This window comes from Schistocerca nitens, chromosome 12 (genome assembly GCF_023898315.1).
Source record: "Schistocerca nitens isolate TAMUIC-IGC-003100 chromosome 12, iqSchNite1.1, whole genome shotgun sequence".
Taxonomy (NCBI): Eukaryota; Metazoa; Arthropoda; class Insecta; order Orthoptera; family Acrididae; genus Schistocerca; species Schistocerca nitens.
Window position 1 is genome coordinate 141434239 of NC_064625.1, and position 17715 is coordinate 141451953.

A 17715-nucleotide genomic window follows, 5' to 3' on the forward strand; every position below is an offset into this window, starting at 1 on the left:
TACGGCAGACAAGTTTCCCGAGCTGTCGTTCAACAACAGCTTGCTTTTTAGATAGGGCCATTTATCAGATGCAGCAGCTTCCTGAGCGCTCTTTAAGTCACGTTGTATTTTATATTTTTTCCTAAAAGGGTCTCGCAAGTTCTGCCACATTATTAGAGCCTGTTCACCAGAAAAAGGAAACATAAATCTCACAAAATCAGCACATAAGGTGTACTCTGCTCTTGGAACAAATTTTCTGTTATTGTTTATGTATGTTTAATATTCCTAAAATATCACTAACAAAGGCTACCAACATCATTTGAGTAATATTCCAATATCATTTCACTGTTTCAGGTACTTAGCAACAGGCGCCTGCGCCACGTCTGCTGTGCAGCGAGCTATGTTAATTTAAGTATTAACTGTATTTTTCTTACTTGTCACTTCTTCTTCCGTGTGTTTTTGCTTTTAGGAAGCTTTAATTGTAGAGTTGTAGTAATAGTGTTCCATAGATTTCGTGTTTGTTTTGAATACAGTCAGAGAGAGCCCCTTTAGTCAGCCATAGTGCCAGTAGTGCTAGTGTTTGTTTTGAATACAGTCCAGAGACAGGTAGTGCTATTTTCATTGTTTTCTACAAGAAGTGTCTAGTAACCACAGTTTAGTCAACTATCAGCCGCCTTTAGTGAATTAGCAGTCTAGTTAAAAGTTGATTAACTCTCTACAGTAACTCTTAGGATGGATAGGATGTGTGACTGCTGGTGTACAGACGCAGGAAGAGCTGGCCACTGTTCGCAAACAGCTGAACGTGTTGATGGCCGCTGTCAGCCGTCTTCAGGCTGCTGCCTCTGAGTGTAGCGGCAGTGGGGAGTCGGGTGCGTCGCATGGTACACCCCAGGTGTTACATGCTTCACACACTGACCTTGCTGTCGAGACATCTTCACGGGTACCGGGCGCAGTTGGGCCACCCTTTCCCCAAGGAGAGTGGCGGATTCAGCGGCGTTCGCGGCGCACGAGGCGGAGGGTCAATGTGGAGGCTGGCCGTGTGGTATCGCCTGCTCTGCCTGTGAGTGGACATGTGGCCGCTCCTTCAGCGAGGTCCGAGCAGGCACACGGTGGGAGGGGTTTATTAGTGATTGGGAGCTCCAACGTTAGGCAGGTGATGGAGCCCCTTAGGGAAATAGCGGAAAGGTAGGGAAAGAAGGCCAATGTTCACTCTGTCTGCTTGCTGGGGGGCCTCATCCGAGATGTGGAGGCCCTGCCGGCGGCGATAGAGAGCACTGGGTGCACCCGACTGAAAATTGTTGCTCATATCGGCACCAATGACTCGTGCCGTCTGGGTTCAGAGGTCATCCTCAGTTCATACAGGCGGTTGGCGGAGTTGGTGAAGGCGGAAAGCCTCGCTTGTGGGGTGGAATCTAACTATTTGTAGTATCGTCCCCAGAACCGATCGCGGTCTTCTGGTTTGGAGCTGAGTGGAAGGCTTAAATAAGAGGCTCAGACGATTCTGCAGAGATCTCGGATGCAAATTTCTCGACCTCCGCTATGGGGTGGAGAAATGTAGGGTCCCCCTGAATAGGTCAGGCGTGTGTTACACGCAGGAAGCGGCACAAGGGTAGCGGAGTACGTGTGAAGTGCACATGTGGGTTTTTTAGGTTAGAGAATTCCCTCCGTAGGCCCGACAAGATGCCTCCTGAGATGCGGCAAGGTAGGAGTAGGTAAAATGCAACAGGGAATAACAATATTAATGTGCTAATAGTTAACTGCAGGAGCGTCTATAGAAACGTCCCAGAACTGCTCTCATTAATAAACGGTCACAATGCCCCCATAGTACTAGGGACAGAAAGTTCGCTGAAACCAGATGTAAACAGTAACGAAATTCTAAACTCAGATTGGAATGTATACCGCAGAGACAGGCTGGACAGTGAAGGGGGAGGCGTGTTTATAGCGATAAGAAGTGCAATAGTATCGAAGGAAATTGACGGAGATCCGAAATGTGAAATAATTTGGGTGAAGGTCATAGTTAAAGCAGGCTCAGACATGGTAATTGGATGTCTCTATAGGCCCCCTGGCTCAGCAGCTGTTGTGGCTGAGCACCTGAAGGATAATTTGGAAAATATTTCGAGTAGATTTCCCCACCATGTTATAGTTCTGGGTGGAGATTTTAATTTGCCGGATATAGACTGGGAGACTCAAACGTTCATAACGGGTGGCAGGGACAAAGAATCCAGTGAAATTTTTTTAAGTGCCCTATCTGAAAACTACCTTGAGCAGTTAAACAGAGAACCGACTCGTGGCGATAACATATTACACCTTCTGGTAACAAACAGACCCAAACTATCTGAAACAGTTAACGCAGAACAGGGAATCAGCGATCATAAAGCGGTTACTGCATCGATGATTTCAGCCGTAAATAGAAATATTAAAAAAGGTAGAAAGATTTTTCTGTTTAGCAAAAGCGACAAAAAGCAGACTTCAGAGTACCTGATGGCTCAACACAAAAGTTTTGTCTCAAGTACAGATAGTGTTGAGGATCAGTGGACAAAGTTCAAAACCATTGTACAATATGCGTTACATGAGTCTGTGCCAAGCAAGATCGTAAGAGATGGAAAAGAGCCACCATGGCTCAACAACCAAGTTAGAAAACTGCTGAGGAAGCAAAGGGAACTTCACAGCAAATATAAACATAGCCAAAGCATTGCAGACAAACAAAAATTACGTGAAGCGAAATGTAGTGTGAGGAGGGCTATGCGAGAGGCGTTCAATGAATTCGAAAGTAAAGTTCTATGTACTGATTTGGCATAAAATCCTAAGAAATTTTGGTATTATGTCAAAGCGGTAGGTGGATCAAAACAAAATGTGCAGACACTCTGTGACCAAAATGGTTCTGAAACAGAGGATGACAGACTAAAGGCCGAAATACTAATGTCTTTTTCCAAAGCTGTTTCACAGAGGAAGACTGCACTGTAGTTTCTTCTCTAGATTGTCACACAGATGACAAAATGGTAGATATCGAAATAGACGACAGAGGGCTAGAGAAACAATTAAAATCGCTCAAAAGAGGAAAGGCCGCTGGACCTGATGGGATACCAGTTCGATTTTACACAGAGTACGCGAAGGAACTTGCCCCCCTTCTTGCAGCGGTGTACTGTAGGTCTCTAGAAGAGCGTAGCGTACCAAAGGATTGGAAAAGGGCACAGGTCATCCCCGTTTTCAAGAAGGGACGTCGAACAGATGTGCAGAGCTATAGACCTATATCTCTAACGTCTATCAGTTATAGAATTTTGGAACACGTATTATGTTCGAGTACAATGACTTTTCTGGAGACTAGAAATCTACTCTGTAGGAATCAGCATGGGTTTCGAAAACGACGATCGTGTGAAACCCAGCTCGCGCTATTCGTCCACGAGACTCAGAGGGCCATAGACACAGGTTCTCATGTAGATGCCGTGTTTCTTGACTTCCGCAAGGCGTTCGATACGGTTCCCCACAGTCGTTTAATGAACAAAGTAAGAGCATATGGACTATCAGACCAATTGTGTGATTCTATTGAAGAGTTCCGAGATAACAGAACGCAGCATGTCATTCTCAATGGAGACAAGTCTTCCGAAGTAAGAGTGATTTCAGGTGTGCCGCAGGGGAGAGTCGTAGGACCATTGCTATTCACAATATACATAAATGACCTTGTGGATGACATCGGAAATTCACTGAGGGTTTTTGCGGATGATGCTGTGGTATATCGAGAGGTTGTAACACGTGAAAATTTTACTGAAATGCAGGAGGATCTGCAGCGAATTGACGCATCCTTTATCATTTAGCTACAATATAGCAGGTCAGCAACTGGAAGCAGTTGATTCCATAAATTATCTGGGAGTACGCACTAGGAGTGATTTAAAATGGAATGATCATATAAAGTTGATCGTCGGTAAAGCAGATGCCAGACTGAGCTTCATTGGAAGAATCCTAAGGAAATGCAACCCGAAAACAAACGAAGCGGGTTACAGTAAGCTTGTTCGCCCACTGCTTGAATACTGCTCAGCAGCCTGGGATCCATACCAGATAGGGTTGATAGAAGAGATAGAGAAGCTCCAACGGAGAGCAGCACGCTTCGTTGCAGGATCATTTAGTAATCGCAAAAGCGTTACGGAGATGATAGATAAAATCCAGTGGAAGACTCTGCAGGAGAGACGCTCAGTAGCTCGGTACGGGCTTTTGTTGAAGTTTCGAGAACATACCTTCACCGAGGAGTCAAGCAGTATATTGCTCCCTCCTATGTATATCTCGCGAAGAGACCATGAGGATAAAATCAGAGAGATTAGAGCCCACACAGATGCACACCGACAATCCTTCTTTCCACGAACAAAACGAGACTGGAATAGAAGGGAGAACCGATAGAGGTACTCAAGGTACCCTCCGCCACACACCGTCAGGTGGCTTGCGGAGTATGGATGTAGATGTAGATGTCTTTTCGGTCCTAGGACTAACATTTCGACTGAGTGCTTAAGCAATAGGTAAGTGCAATTGTGGGTGCGATATGGAGGAATTTCTGTGAGTGTTATCTGCCCGTTCCTGGTACGAAAAATTTTGAAGAAGTATCGAGAGCAGTGGAATTTTGTTCATGCAGTTGGATGCATTCATGGCAAGCAAATCCGAATTAAATGTCCAAAACAAAGCGGAACTACGTTTTTTAACTACAAAAAGCTTTTTTCAGTAGTTTTACAAGCTGTGACAGACTACTGTCGTCGATTTATTTTTAAAAATGTGGTAAATTATGGAAAACAGAGTGACGGAGGAACGTTTTCCGCTTCTACTTTCTCTGCATTCTTGGAGAACTGTCATTCTACGCTACCTCACCCTTCGCCTGTCGAATGAATTACTACAGATATGCCGTTTGTTTTGCTTGGAGATGATACATATCCTTTGAAAACTTCCCATGAAACGTTATTCCAAACGATATCTCTCACACTAAGAAAAAGTTTTCAATTACAGGCTAGAAGATGCGCGGAGTGTGCTTTTGGTATCATGATGGCCAAGTGGCGTTTACTGGGAAAATGTATTGAAACAGAACCTGGCAAAGCAGAGAGGATAGTGAAATGTATCAGCTTACTGCACAATATAAATAGTGACTGTGAATGTTGTGACTTCTTCAACTCTGCAAATTTAGAAAAAGACTAAGTGCATCACCAAGTCAAGAAAGTGGTTCATCATGAACATTCAACAGATCGTGCATCACCAAGTCAAGAAAGTGTTTCATCAGGAACATTCAACAGACCATCACAACAGGTTCACATTATCAGAGACAAATTCAAGTCGTACTTCAATGGGATAAGCGCCGTTCCATGGCAAAACGAACGTATGGACTGGTACTTTAGCAATAAAAAACTTATTTCTTTTGGATAGTTTGATAACAAAATTATATGTTAAAAGCAATATGATTGAAATTAGTACTGATTTGTAGTAATATGTAGTGATTTGAAAGCAAGCATTAAAACTACTGCAGCGTAATTTCGATATTTACCTTTGACTGATAGTTGCTTCCCAACAGATTCCCACAGTTCTCACTTAATATCTTGGTTATGGTAACCTTTAATCCGCTGGTCCCACCAGCGAGGCTCATTCCTCACGAGATGAATAGAAATTCCAGTTTGATCATCCCACTCATGGTGCATCACCGGATTGCACTGCCAAACAGGAAACAAACATGTTTGGTGGGCCAAACCGGCGTATTGCGTATTGCGCGTCTCCCTCCAATGTACGCAAGTGCATTAGCCACCTGGTGTTCGTTTTTTACTCCGTCGTTAGCTGGCGCCAGATCGGATCGGAACGGACGCCTTTCGGATGCAAAGTACGTGCAGCCTAGCGTTTCTAATGAACTGTGGACTTTAACAATAAAAATAACCGTGAAACACAGACTGAAATGTCTTCCAGTGTGCAGGTAATTCTGCCCAATTATCGAGGTTTCACTCGTCCCACGATCAAGTGACTTCTCATGGTACTGTTTCCAAGATGGGTCTTGCCATTGTAATTCATTCTCACGATAAAAATGACTGTCACTTTATTATGACTTATTTCGTTTGTTTGGCTATTAATTCTTGATTAATTGGCTTGATTGTTTCATTGAATGTTGCCATCTTGTTTTCAAACTGCTTAAAATCTGGTAACATTTTTATCTATTATTTTGATATGCGAACAGAGAGTGCATTGCTCGTTTGTAACAATTCAATGTCTCATAAAAAAATATATTATACTGGGTTCAGTCAAATAATATTTTTGGGAGGACGAAATGTTCGTCTTTGTCTGTTACCTTTACCTACAAATCAGCACAAATATTTATATATCCATACATACTGGTATTGTATGTGTACTCGTATCGTAAAATCGTTCAAACACAATAGGACATTGTACAGTGGTAGGATTTAATGTTATTTCCTCCAGTGTTTCATGAAATTTTTAAATTTTAAGCAGAGACATAGCATATTGTTGTGGCAAGTCTACATCTACATCTACATTCATACTCCGCAAGCCACCCAACGGTGTGTGGCGGAGGGCACTTTACGTGCCACTGTCATTACCTCCCTTTCCTGTTCCAGTCGCGTATGGTTCGCGGGAAGAACGACTGTCTGAAAGCCTCCGTGCGCGCTCTAATCTCTCTAATTTTACATTCGTGATCTCCTCGGGAGGTATAAGTAGGGGGAAGCAATATACTCGATACCTCATCCAGAAACGCATCCTCTCGAAACCTGGCGAGCAAGCTACACCGCGATGCAGAGCGCCTCTCTTGCAGAGTCTGCCACTTGAGTTTATTAAACATCTCCGTAACGCTATCACGGTTACCAAATAACCCTGTGACGAAACGCGCCGCTCTTCTTTGGATCTTCTCTATCTCCTCCGTCAACCCGATCTGGTACGGATCCCACACTGATGAGCAATACTCAAGTATAGGTCGAACGAGTGTTTTGTAAGCCACCTCCTTTGTTGCTGGACTACATTTTCTAAGCACTCTCCCAATGAATCTCAACCTGGTACCCGCCTTACCAACAATTAATTTTATATGATCATTCCACTTCAAATCGTTCCGCACGCATACTCCCAGATATTTTACAGAAGTAACTGCTACCAGTGTTTGTTCCGCTATCATATAATCATACAATAAAGGATCCTTCTTTCTATGTATTCGCAACACATTACATTTGTCTATGTTAAGGGACAGTTGCCACTCCCTGCACCAAGTGCCTATCCGCTGCAGATCTTCCTGCATTTCGCTACAATTTTCTAATGCTGCAACTTCTCTGTATACTACAGCATCATCCGCGAAAAGCCGCATGGAACTTCCGACACTATCTACTAGCTCATTTATATATATTGTGAAAAGCAATGGTCCCATAACACTCCCCTGTGGCACGCCAGAGGTTACCTTAACGTCTGTAGACGTCTCTCCATTGATAACAACATGCTGTGTTCTGTTTGCTAAAAAATCTTCAATCCAGCCACACAGCTGGTAGTTTGTTTCATATTCCCTGCATCCACGCTGTGGGAGCGAAAGGCCATGTGATTGTTCAAACAAGCTCGATGCTGTGTCGAACGCTGTGGCATCTCGGGAAACCTTGAGCTCATTCGAACCCAAGTATCATTTGCCAAGCCCTACTTATCGTTGTTTCCCAGAAATTCTCAACTGCAGGAACTGTCCAGAAAGGAAGGAAGATCACAATATCTACATATTTGTCCATATTCTACAAACCACCTTGAAGTGGTAATACACAGACATACGTCATTTTGAAGAGAAACCCTGATAGTTATTTTTTTTTATGTTTACCGCCACAACGTTGTTTGGTAATTTGCCGATAGTCAGCGCTAGTCGCAAACATGGCGAGTTCAGGTGCGGAGCGAGCTTTCTGTATGTTGGAGTTCGACAAAAACAAGTGCGCTACAGCTGTTCAATGGGTGTTTAGAACCAAGTACGGTAAGAAGTACCAACAAGGAAGGCCATTTACCACTGGCACAACAAATTCGTTATGACGGGATGCTTGTGCCTGGCAAAGAGAAGCGGACGTCCCAGTGTGTGTGAGCTGAATGAGGAGTGCATAAGAGAGACATTCATAAGGAGTCCAAAGAATTTGGTTCGTTGTGCATCGAATGTTTGTAAAAAAATTATCACAGTTTCTCTTCAAAATGCAATTTGTGTGACATCTGTACAATGTTCAGTTCTTGTACAACAAATAATTGCAAGTGTTCCTGGACTTTATGTAAACCCTGTAGTGACGTTCATGAAGGCCAGTTCATGCTGTCCATCATGTCGCATCACATCAAAACATTCTGCAATGCATTGCAAAGGGCGGCATCCACACAGTCATGTCATAGCGCCATCAAGGTTCCTCAGGAAAATAGTTTTAATGGATGATGGCATCTGTCTTTCATGTGACCCCTAAGCTCATTTCCTCCTGATAAATGGCCATGCACACATCTCCATATTTCATTCAATTGCAGTTCTCATGTTTGATATCAGTTATATGTTGTTTATTATTTTCGTTATTTGTTATTTCTCTAGTACTAGGCGCCGCGGAATTTGAATTCGCACCAGACGTCATGGACGTCGAAGACCCATAGAGGTCGCTGCACTGTAAGCTGTGGCGGTGCGCGCCTCCTGGCCGGCTTTTAGTGTGGGGGCGCCACAGTGGAACACGTGGTCCCAGCGGCCAATAGCGGCGCCCCCGAGAGTGTACTTAAGCGCCAGCCACTCGCTCGTCCAGTCAGTCTAATCTCGCTTACGTCGGTTTACACCTCGCTTGCGCTAGACTGCTTTCTTCCTGGTTAGTGTACGAGTTCGTTTCCTTGTGACTCTGTTGTTCGGTCTTGTCATATTCGTTCTGTCCTACGTTGGTCGTGTCCGTCCTTTTCCATTGTTGTTCGTGGGCCACTCCGCAGCTCCTGCCGCGCCTTCCGTCAGTGCTACCCCACAACCGTCCTGGTCGCAGTTACAACAATTACTTTTGTTAAAATTTATAATTTTATGATGAGTGTCAAAAGAGTAATTGAAGCATAGATGCAGCACTCTAGATGGTATGACATGAGTGTACTAAATTACTTGCCTACTAATATATTCTTATACATACTGGTACTGTGTTTAATATTTGACAATGAAATGGATTGCAGTATGGCTGCAACTTGAAGTGAAAAAAGTACTGTGGGTGGATCAAACTGATTAGTAAGTCCATTTTATATGCATGCTGTCAGGCATTTGTAATGTTTCATAAAAAATGGACTGACACCTTCAGGCACTGCAACAATGACAATATGAGGTTTTTTAAATAGGTATCAAGTAATGTATTAAAGTTGCTTGTTTAAATTAATGTGTTTGTGGCACCATTATTTATTTTCAAGTAGCTCTCTGAATTGTGTGTGAAACAGTTCTGCAAGCATCAGTGGTCATCATTCATGTGGTTTCACTAGCTAATCGTAGTACAAATAAGGCGCTTCATCATTAAAAGCCAAATACAAGATGTGAAAAAAACCTGCAAATTTTGAAGGGAAAGGTACTGTGGGACAAATGGCTATTGCATAAAAATTTGCCCTGGAGTGGCAACTGAACTTAAACAAATCCATTCTCCACAGGAAGTGATTGCAGCTCTTATCACTGTGTTTCTTTAAGTATTTGTGGGTGTAATTTGATGTAACAAATGAAAACAAACAAGTGCTTCAACTTTCTAAAATACTTATTAAATGCAGATTCTTCTTCCTCAGGCTCCTTGGTTGATTTGGAGGGAGGGGATCAAACAGCATGGTCAGTGGTCCCATTGGGTTAGGGAAGGATGGAGAAGAAAGTCAGTCATTTGCCTGAAGCGACTTAAAGAAATCATGGAAACCTTAAATCAGGGTGGCTGGACACAGCTTTGAACCGTCGTCCTCCCGAGTGCAAATCTAGTGTGCTAACAACTGCACCACCTCACTCGGTTAAGCACCTTGTATAGTATGTGAACCTTCTGTACCACATAGTGACATTTTTCGGCCCCACAGCCTTTTTTGCATTGCTTTGCACTTCTATCTCCCTTCTCTAATTTAGAGCTATTACAAGCTTTACAAGCTTTGAACCATTCTGTTGTTGTTGTTGTTGTTGTTGTTGTTGTGGTCTTCAGTCCTGAGACTGGTTTGATGCAGCTCTCCATGCCACTCTATCCTGTGCAAGCCTCTTCATCTCCCAGTACCTACTGCAACCTACATCCTTCTGAATCTGCTTAGTGTATTGATCTCTTGGTCTCCCTCTACGATTTTTACCCTCCACGCTGCCCTCCAATGCTAAATTTGTGATCCCTTGATGCCTCAAAACATGTCCTACCAACCGATCCCTTCTTCTAGTCAAGTTGTGCCACAAACTTCTCTTCTCCCCAATCCTATTCAATACCTCCTCATTAGTTACGTGATCTACCCACCTTATCTTCAGTATTCTTCTGTAGCACCACATTTCAAAAGCTTCTATTCTCTTCTTGTCCAAACTGGTTATCGTCCATGTTTCACTTCCATACATGGCTACACTCCATACAAATACTTTCAGAAACTTATTCCTAACACTTAAATCTATACTCGATGTTAACAAATTTCTCTTCTTCAGAAACGATTTCCTTGCCATTGCCAGTCTACATTTTATATCCTCTCTACTTCGACCATCATCAGTTATTTTACTCCCTAAATAGCAAAACTCCTTTACTACGTGTCTCATTTCCTAATCTAATCCCCTCAGCATCACCCGATTTAATTTGACTACATTCCATTATCCTCGTTTTGCTTTTGTTGATGTTCATCTTATATCCTCCTTTCAAGACACTGTCCATTCCGTTCAACTGCTCTTCCAAGTCCTTTGCTGTCTCTGACAGAATTACAATGTCATCGGCAAACCTCGAAGTTTTTACTTTTTCTCCATGAATTTTAATACCTACTCCGAATTTTTCTTTTGTTTCCTTTACTGCTTGCTCAATATACAGATTGAATAACATCGGGGAGAGGCTACAACCCTGTCTCACTCCTTTCCCAACCACCGCTTCCCTTTCATGCCCCTCGACTCTTATAACTGCCATCTGGTTTCTGTACAAATTGTAAATAGGCTTTCGCTTCTTGTATTTTACCCCTGCCACTTTCAGAATTTGAAAGAGGGTATTCCAGTTAACGTTGTCAAAAGCTTTCTCTAAGTCTACAAATGCTAGAAACGTAGGTTTGCATTTTCTTAATCTTTCTTCTAAGATAAGTCGTAAGGTTAGTATTGCCTCATTTGTTCCAACATTTCTACGGAATCCAAACTGATCTTCCCCAAGGTCCGCTTCTACCACTTTTTCCATTCGTCTGTAAAGAATTCGCGTTAGTATTTTGCAGCTGTGACTTATTAAACTGATAGTTCGGTAATTCTCACATCTGTCAACACCCGCTTTCTTTGGGATTGGAATTATTATATTCTTCTTGAAGTCTGTGGGTATTTCGCCTGTCTCATACATCTTGCTCACCAGATGGTAGAGTTTTGTCATGACTGGCTCTCCCAAGGCCATCAGTAGTTCTAACGGAATGTTGTCTACTCCCGGGGCCTTGTTTCGACTCAGGTCTTTCAGTGCTCTGTCAAACTCTTCACGCAGTATCTTATCTCCCATTTCATCTTCATCTACATCCTCTTCCATTTCCATAATATTGTCCTCAAGTGCATCGTCCTTGTATAAACCCTCTATATACTCCTTCCACCTTTCTGCCGTCCCTTCTTTGCTTAGAACTGGGTTGCCATCTGAGCTCTTGATATTCATACAAGTGGTTCTCTTCTCTCCAAAGGTCTCTTTAATTTTCCTGTAGGCAGTATCTATCTTACCCCTAGTGAGACAAGCCTCTACATCCTTACATTTGTCCTCTAGCCATCCCTGCTCAGCCATTTTGCACTTCCTGTCGATATCATTTTTGAGACGTATGTATTCCTTTTTGCCTGCTTCATTTACTGCATTTTTATATTTTCTCCATTCATCAATTAAATTCAATATTTCTTCTGTTACCCAAGGATTTCTATTAGCCCTCGTCTTTTTACCTACTTGATCCTCTGCTGCCTTCACTACTTCATCCCTCAGAGCTACCCATTCTTCTTCTACTGTATTTCTTTCCCCCATTCCTGTCAATTGTTCCCTTATGCTCTCCCTGAAACTCTCTACAACCTCTGGTTCTTTCAGTTTATCCAGGTCCCATCTCCTTAAATTCACACCTTTTTGCAGTTTCTTCAGTTTCAATCTGCAGTTCATAACCAATAGATTGTGGTCAGAATCCACATCTGCCACTGGAAATGTCTTAAAATTTAAAACCTGGTTCCTAAATCTCTGTCTTACCATTATATAAACTATCTGATACCTTTTAGTGTCTCCAGGATTCTTCCAGGTATACAACCTTCTTTTATGATTCTTGAACCAAGTGTTAGCTATGATTAAGTTATGCTCTGTGCAAAATTCTACAAGGCGGCTTCCTCTTTCATTTCTTCCCCCCAATCCATATTCACCTACTATGTTTCCTTCTCTCCCTTTTCCTACTGACGAATTCCAGTGACCCATGACTATTAAATTTTCGTCTCCCTTCATTACCTGAATAATTTCTTTTATCTCGTCATACATTTCATCAATTTCTTCATCATCTGCAGAGCTAGTTGGCATATAAACTTGTACTACTGTAGTAGGCATGGGCTTTGTGTCTATCTTGGCCACAATAATGCGTTCACTATGCTGTTTGTAGTAGCTAACCCGCACTCCTATTTGTTTATTCATTTTTTTGATTGGCGACTCCATGTTGTCTTGTGCACAACGACCAGATAACAGGTATACTTGAAAAAAGAGACAGCATTGGTCGTATATTTTTACTATTGCAGAATCGATTTTCTGTCACTGAGTGACCATCTTCAGTGCTATATTGTATAACTTAAATTGGGATGCACTGTTGACACTATGCATTACGGCGATCACATAGAGTCTATGTGATCGCCGTAATGCATAGTGTCAACAGTGCATCCCAATTTAAGTTATACAATATAGCACTGAAGATGGTCACTCAGTGACAGAAAATCGATTCTGCAATAGTAAAAATATACGACCAATGCTGTCTCTTTTTTCAAGTATATATGTTTATTCATTATTAAACCTACTCCTGCATTACCCCTATTTGATTTTGTATTTATAACCCTGTAATCACCTGACCAAAAGTCTTGTTCCTCCTGCCACCGAACTTCACTAATTCCCACTATATCTAACTTTAACCTATCCATTTCCCTTTTTAAATTTTCTAACCTACCTGCCCGATTAAGGGATCTGACATTCCACGCTCCGATCCGTAGAATGCCAGTTTTCTTTCTCCTGATAACGACGTCCTCTTGAGTAGTCCCCACCCGGAGATCCGAATGGGGGACTATTTTACCTCCGGAATATTTTACCCAAGAGGTCGCCATCATCATTTAATCATACAGTAAAGCTGCATGTCCTCGGGAAAAATTACGGCTGTAGTTTCCCCTTGCTTTCAGCCATTCGCAGTACCAGCACAGCAAGGCCGTTTTGGTTAATGTTACAAGGCCAGATCAGTCAATCATCCAGACTGTTGCCCCTGCAACTACTGAAAAGGCTGCTGCCCCTCTTCAGGAACCACATGTTTGTCTGGCCTCTCAACAGATACCCCTCCGTTGTGTTGCACCTACAGTACGGCCATCTGTATCGCTGAGGCACGCAAGCCTCCCCACCAACGGCAAGGTCCATGGTTCATTAGGAGGTCCAATAAATGTAATTTTCATATCCATGTGGACTCCAGCATCGCTGTATATAAGCTACTGGATTGTGTATCTGCATTTTGCATGTAAAAACAGTCAAAAATCGTCTTACAAAGACTCCAATTCCCACGAAAAAACAGCCGAGAAGAGCAATGAAAGTTGAAATCACGTGACATGAATTGACTTGATGTGCAGTGTTGTGACAGACAGTGTAAGTACACCCTGACATAATGATGCCATGATGTGATGGTGCTGAATGGCCAACATGATTTTGTCAATAGATTATCTATATAGAAATTAGTGAGTTAGTTGTAGCAACAATAATTGCCAAAGTTTTAATGCCAAATAGAACAAAGATAATGATTTATATGTTCAGCAAACTTGTAAGGTTACGGGGATTTGGTTTTTGCTTGCTTATTCTTGAATTGAGAGCAACTGTGTGAGGTGAAATGACAAGTTTAATGCCACAGTATTTCTCACCAAATTACAGCTTTTCCCAGTTTTCAACTCGCCAACATAAAAACAGCGCAATGGATAACTCATCTTACCAACACCAAAAAGTCAAATACGTTTATACACAACAATGTTAAATATTAACGCTCTGAAAGAACATTAATCTTAAGCACAACATTATGAAAGTTTAATTTGACGTTTCTTTACAAAATTGCTCCTGCACATACGTTATGATGTTGGTTAGTACTACGAAAATCGTCCAATTCCGGTTCAAAGTTCGGTACTATTTAGGATGACAATCGAGTCTACGGTGGATGGTTAGTCAAGTGGCAAATTTGAGCGCAAGATTACCCAAGGCCGCTCGAGTTTACAGTGGACGCAAGCTGGTGAACCAACAAAGTTTACGCCTCTGCACGCGGTTTTTACCTTAAGCTGCGACGTGTTGCTGTTTGCAAGGCCGCTCTCTCCCACTGGAATTCCTACAAAACTTATCTGGCCTTTGCAGAAACTTTCCCTATGTTTCTCGTTATTCGAGAAAACGTACTTAGCCCTAGTCTTGTTATGTGGCGATATACACGCGCATTGGTGGAGCAGCGCGCATATTTTAGTGCCTTCTCAGTTCTCGCAAGAACAAATTAACTAATTTGGCTGATTAGTTTCTCTACAGTTGGAGCTAAACGTTGTTACAGCTAATTTTAACTGGAGTGCAGCCGCTGTGAACGCAATGTCCACACTAATTTCTTCTCTGCGTCGTATGGAGCGTTAAGCGCTCCATTCTGCACTTGACGCCAGTTCAGAGAATAGCCCCCAGAAAATTTCTCTCTTGTCCTACTCATAGCAGAACTGCCTCCCTCCACTTGGGTTCCTTTTTCATGTCACGGCTTTTTTCGAGCAATAGGTGTGATCCTCTTATTTTGTAGAAACACCCTCTACCAATCACAACGTCCCATCTATCAAACTGCGTCGAAACTTCAGTAGTTTTCTCCTTACAAGTGAGTTTCCGCCAATCGGACGTTTTGTGCCCGTTCTAGACGCCTGAAGTACATTGACCTCTCTGTGTGTCGCACTCGCTGGACAAAAATGAGCCACTTGCTTTTGTTCATATCCCGTTGGATTTCGAAACGCAGTTTTCTAAAGCTTCTTCTGTGCTCTTGTACCGACGTTCTCGCTACAGGCGGCCTTCCAGCGTGAATCACCTGGCCCGTGGTCGCTGTCCTCTTTCCTGCCACCCCTTTAAGTGGTTGCCGGTGTAACTCTTGCAGCGCGGTTTCGCTACGCCGTTGGCTTTTCAAAACTAAAAGTGACTCTACTCGAGTTCCCTGTTCTACCTTCCGCTCAATGACTTGCATTGTATAGGAATGGTGTGTTAATTACCGCCGATTGACTGTCATCCCTTTTTGCATTACATATTGATATGCAAATGTTCTAATAACTGTCGATTTACGTTAAGTGTCACCTTCACCTTCTCATTGCGATTTGTAAAGGTCTCATGTAAGGTGCGAATCTGACCATTAATTCTGACACCTTACATATCTTCCTCCTTCCATCTTCAATTTTGTACTGGGTCAATAAATCGTTGAGTAATTGTTTGAAGACAGTGTAAAACTGGTTCAACTGCTGATTGTAGCAATGGAGATGTTTAGTGACCATCTTCCTATCTTAATATTTAGTATAATTTATGCAGTGGTTCTATTCCATCTCCTTCATTTACCTTGCACTTGACTTTCTGATCTTTTGTACTGTTTTATTGAACTAATTTAAGGAATTATTTTCTTTCAAATATAGTTGTCTACATTGAAATTCAAACAATGTCCGTATCTTTATAAATTTGTATCATTTTAAAATTATCTTGTTTATTTTGAGACTTCTATTTTATTCAGTTAATTTACGTTGAATGATGATGGATATGTATTTTAGTTGAGGAAACCTTCATTAAATATTATCTTCCCCATTTTATCAAAAAAATGTTACTTTTTTCTTTTGGATTACTCATAATCGAAAACATGTTTAATTCTTAAAATTAAACTTTACAAGGTATATCTCAACCTATCTCATGATTTCACAGCTATAATCCTATTTATTATTCTGTTTACACTCTCCAGAAATATTAATTCTATGCATCATGACATTACAAAAACTGTCAACATTGACTTTCACAAACACTGAATTTCTAAACCTAATTTTTACATTACAAACTATACACTGACATCCTGCAAGAGCTAAATCCATTCACATTTATCTATCCTATGTATTTTTGTGAACACATTACACTAAAAAATTGTTAATAGTTGTCTTTTATTTACTTATACAAGTTAAAAAAAACTGCAATATAAGAAAATATTATTTACATGTCAAAATGAGCAACCAAACATCGTTAATACAGATTTATCACTAACACAGGAAAAGTTTACATTAACATGTCTTTAAATACAATAAGAATTTAAATTGTTGTCCCTTTTTTTTTTTAGATAGAAGTCTTTCTCCTACCTGTGCCATAGTTCACTTTTTCTTCAACTGTTTCGACGTGTTTCCGTCGAGCGTGGAATGACGGTCGGCTGTGTGCCTCATCGTGACTCCTTTGAGACGCTTGGTATGCGTCTAGCCGCATTTCCATTGAGTGTGGCATGACGGTTGCCCATGCCTTGCTGTGTTCTCATCGACAACGGAATGACAGTCGGCAGAGAGAAATGTCTAAAGGTCTGAGTGTGTCGTGAATGTCTGGTAGCCGTTGTTCCATTATGCATATGCCTGTGGTGCAGTTGAATTGGAGATCCATTTTTGGCAGCCAAAACTTTTCTGCTTCCACATTCGTCGAATCCTTATGCCGATTCACCGTGGGTTATTTCGTCGGTAGATTTCCATACGAGTTGTTCTTTTCCATCTTTCTGCTATGCCCTCTGAAAGCGTTCAATCTGCCGTAAAGAACATCGAATATATATGCTGTTAGAACAGTTACATTATATTCTCGCTGGTGGCTAAACGTAATAATGCTCCCCACATAAAAATTTACAAATTGTTTTGGGCAGTGGCCAATACAGATTTAAAAAATTTTTTCATAATTACAATAACAAAGAAATCAAATGCACACACTTATTGATGCAGTGTTGGTCAAAAGCTAAAATTTTCTCACAGTCCATAAAGACAGTCCTGATCGTTCATCACAGTAAAATAGCAGTGTTTTTCTCAAAGTCTGAGCAGTAGAAAAAAATGCACACGGAAGTAGTGGATTTCCATGCAGTCTTGAAGAAGTAGTATTGTCCTTCCTATGAAAAGACAGTGCTGACTCTTGACATGCAGACAGGTAATGGGCCACAACAGAGCAAACCCACCGCAGAGTCAGTCGAAGTTGTGAAGAATATCGGTAGGCAGGTCATCACAGAGTAGACCCACCGTAGTCCTGGTAGAGATTACGGTATTGGTGGGCGACCAGAGGTGCAGACCCACTGCAGTCCTTGTAGAAATAATGGTATTGATGGATCATCAAAGGTGTAGACCCACTGTAGTCCTTGTAGAGATAGCCAGCAGCCATCTGCTGC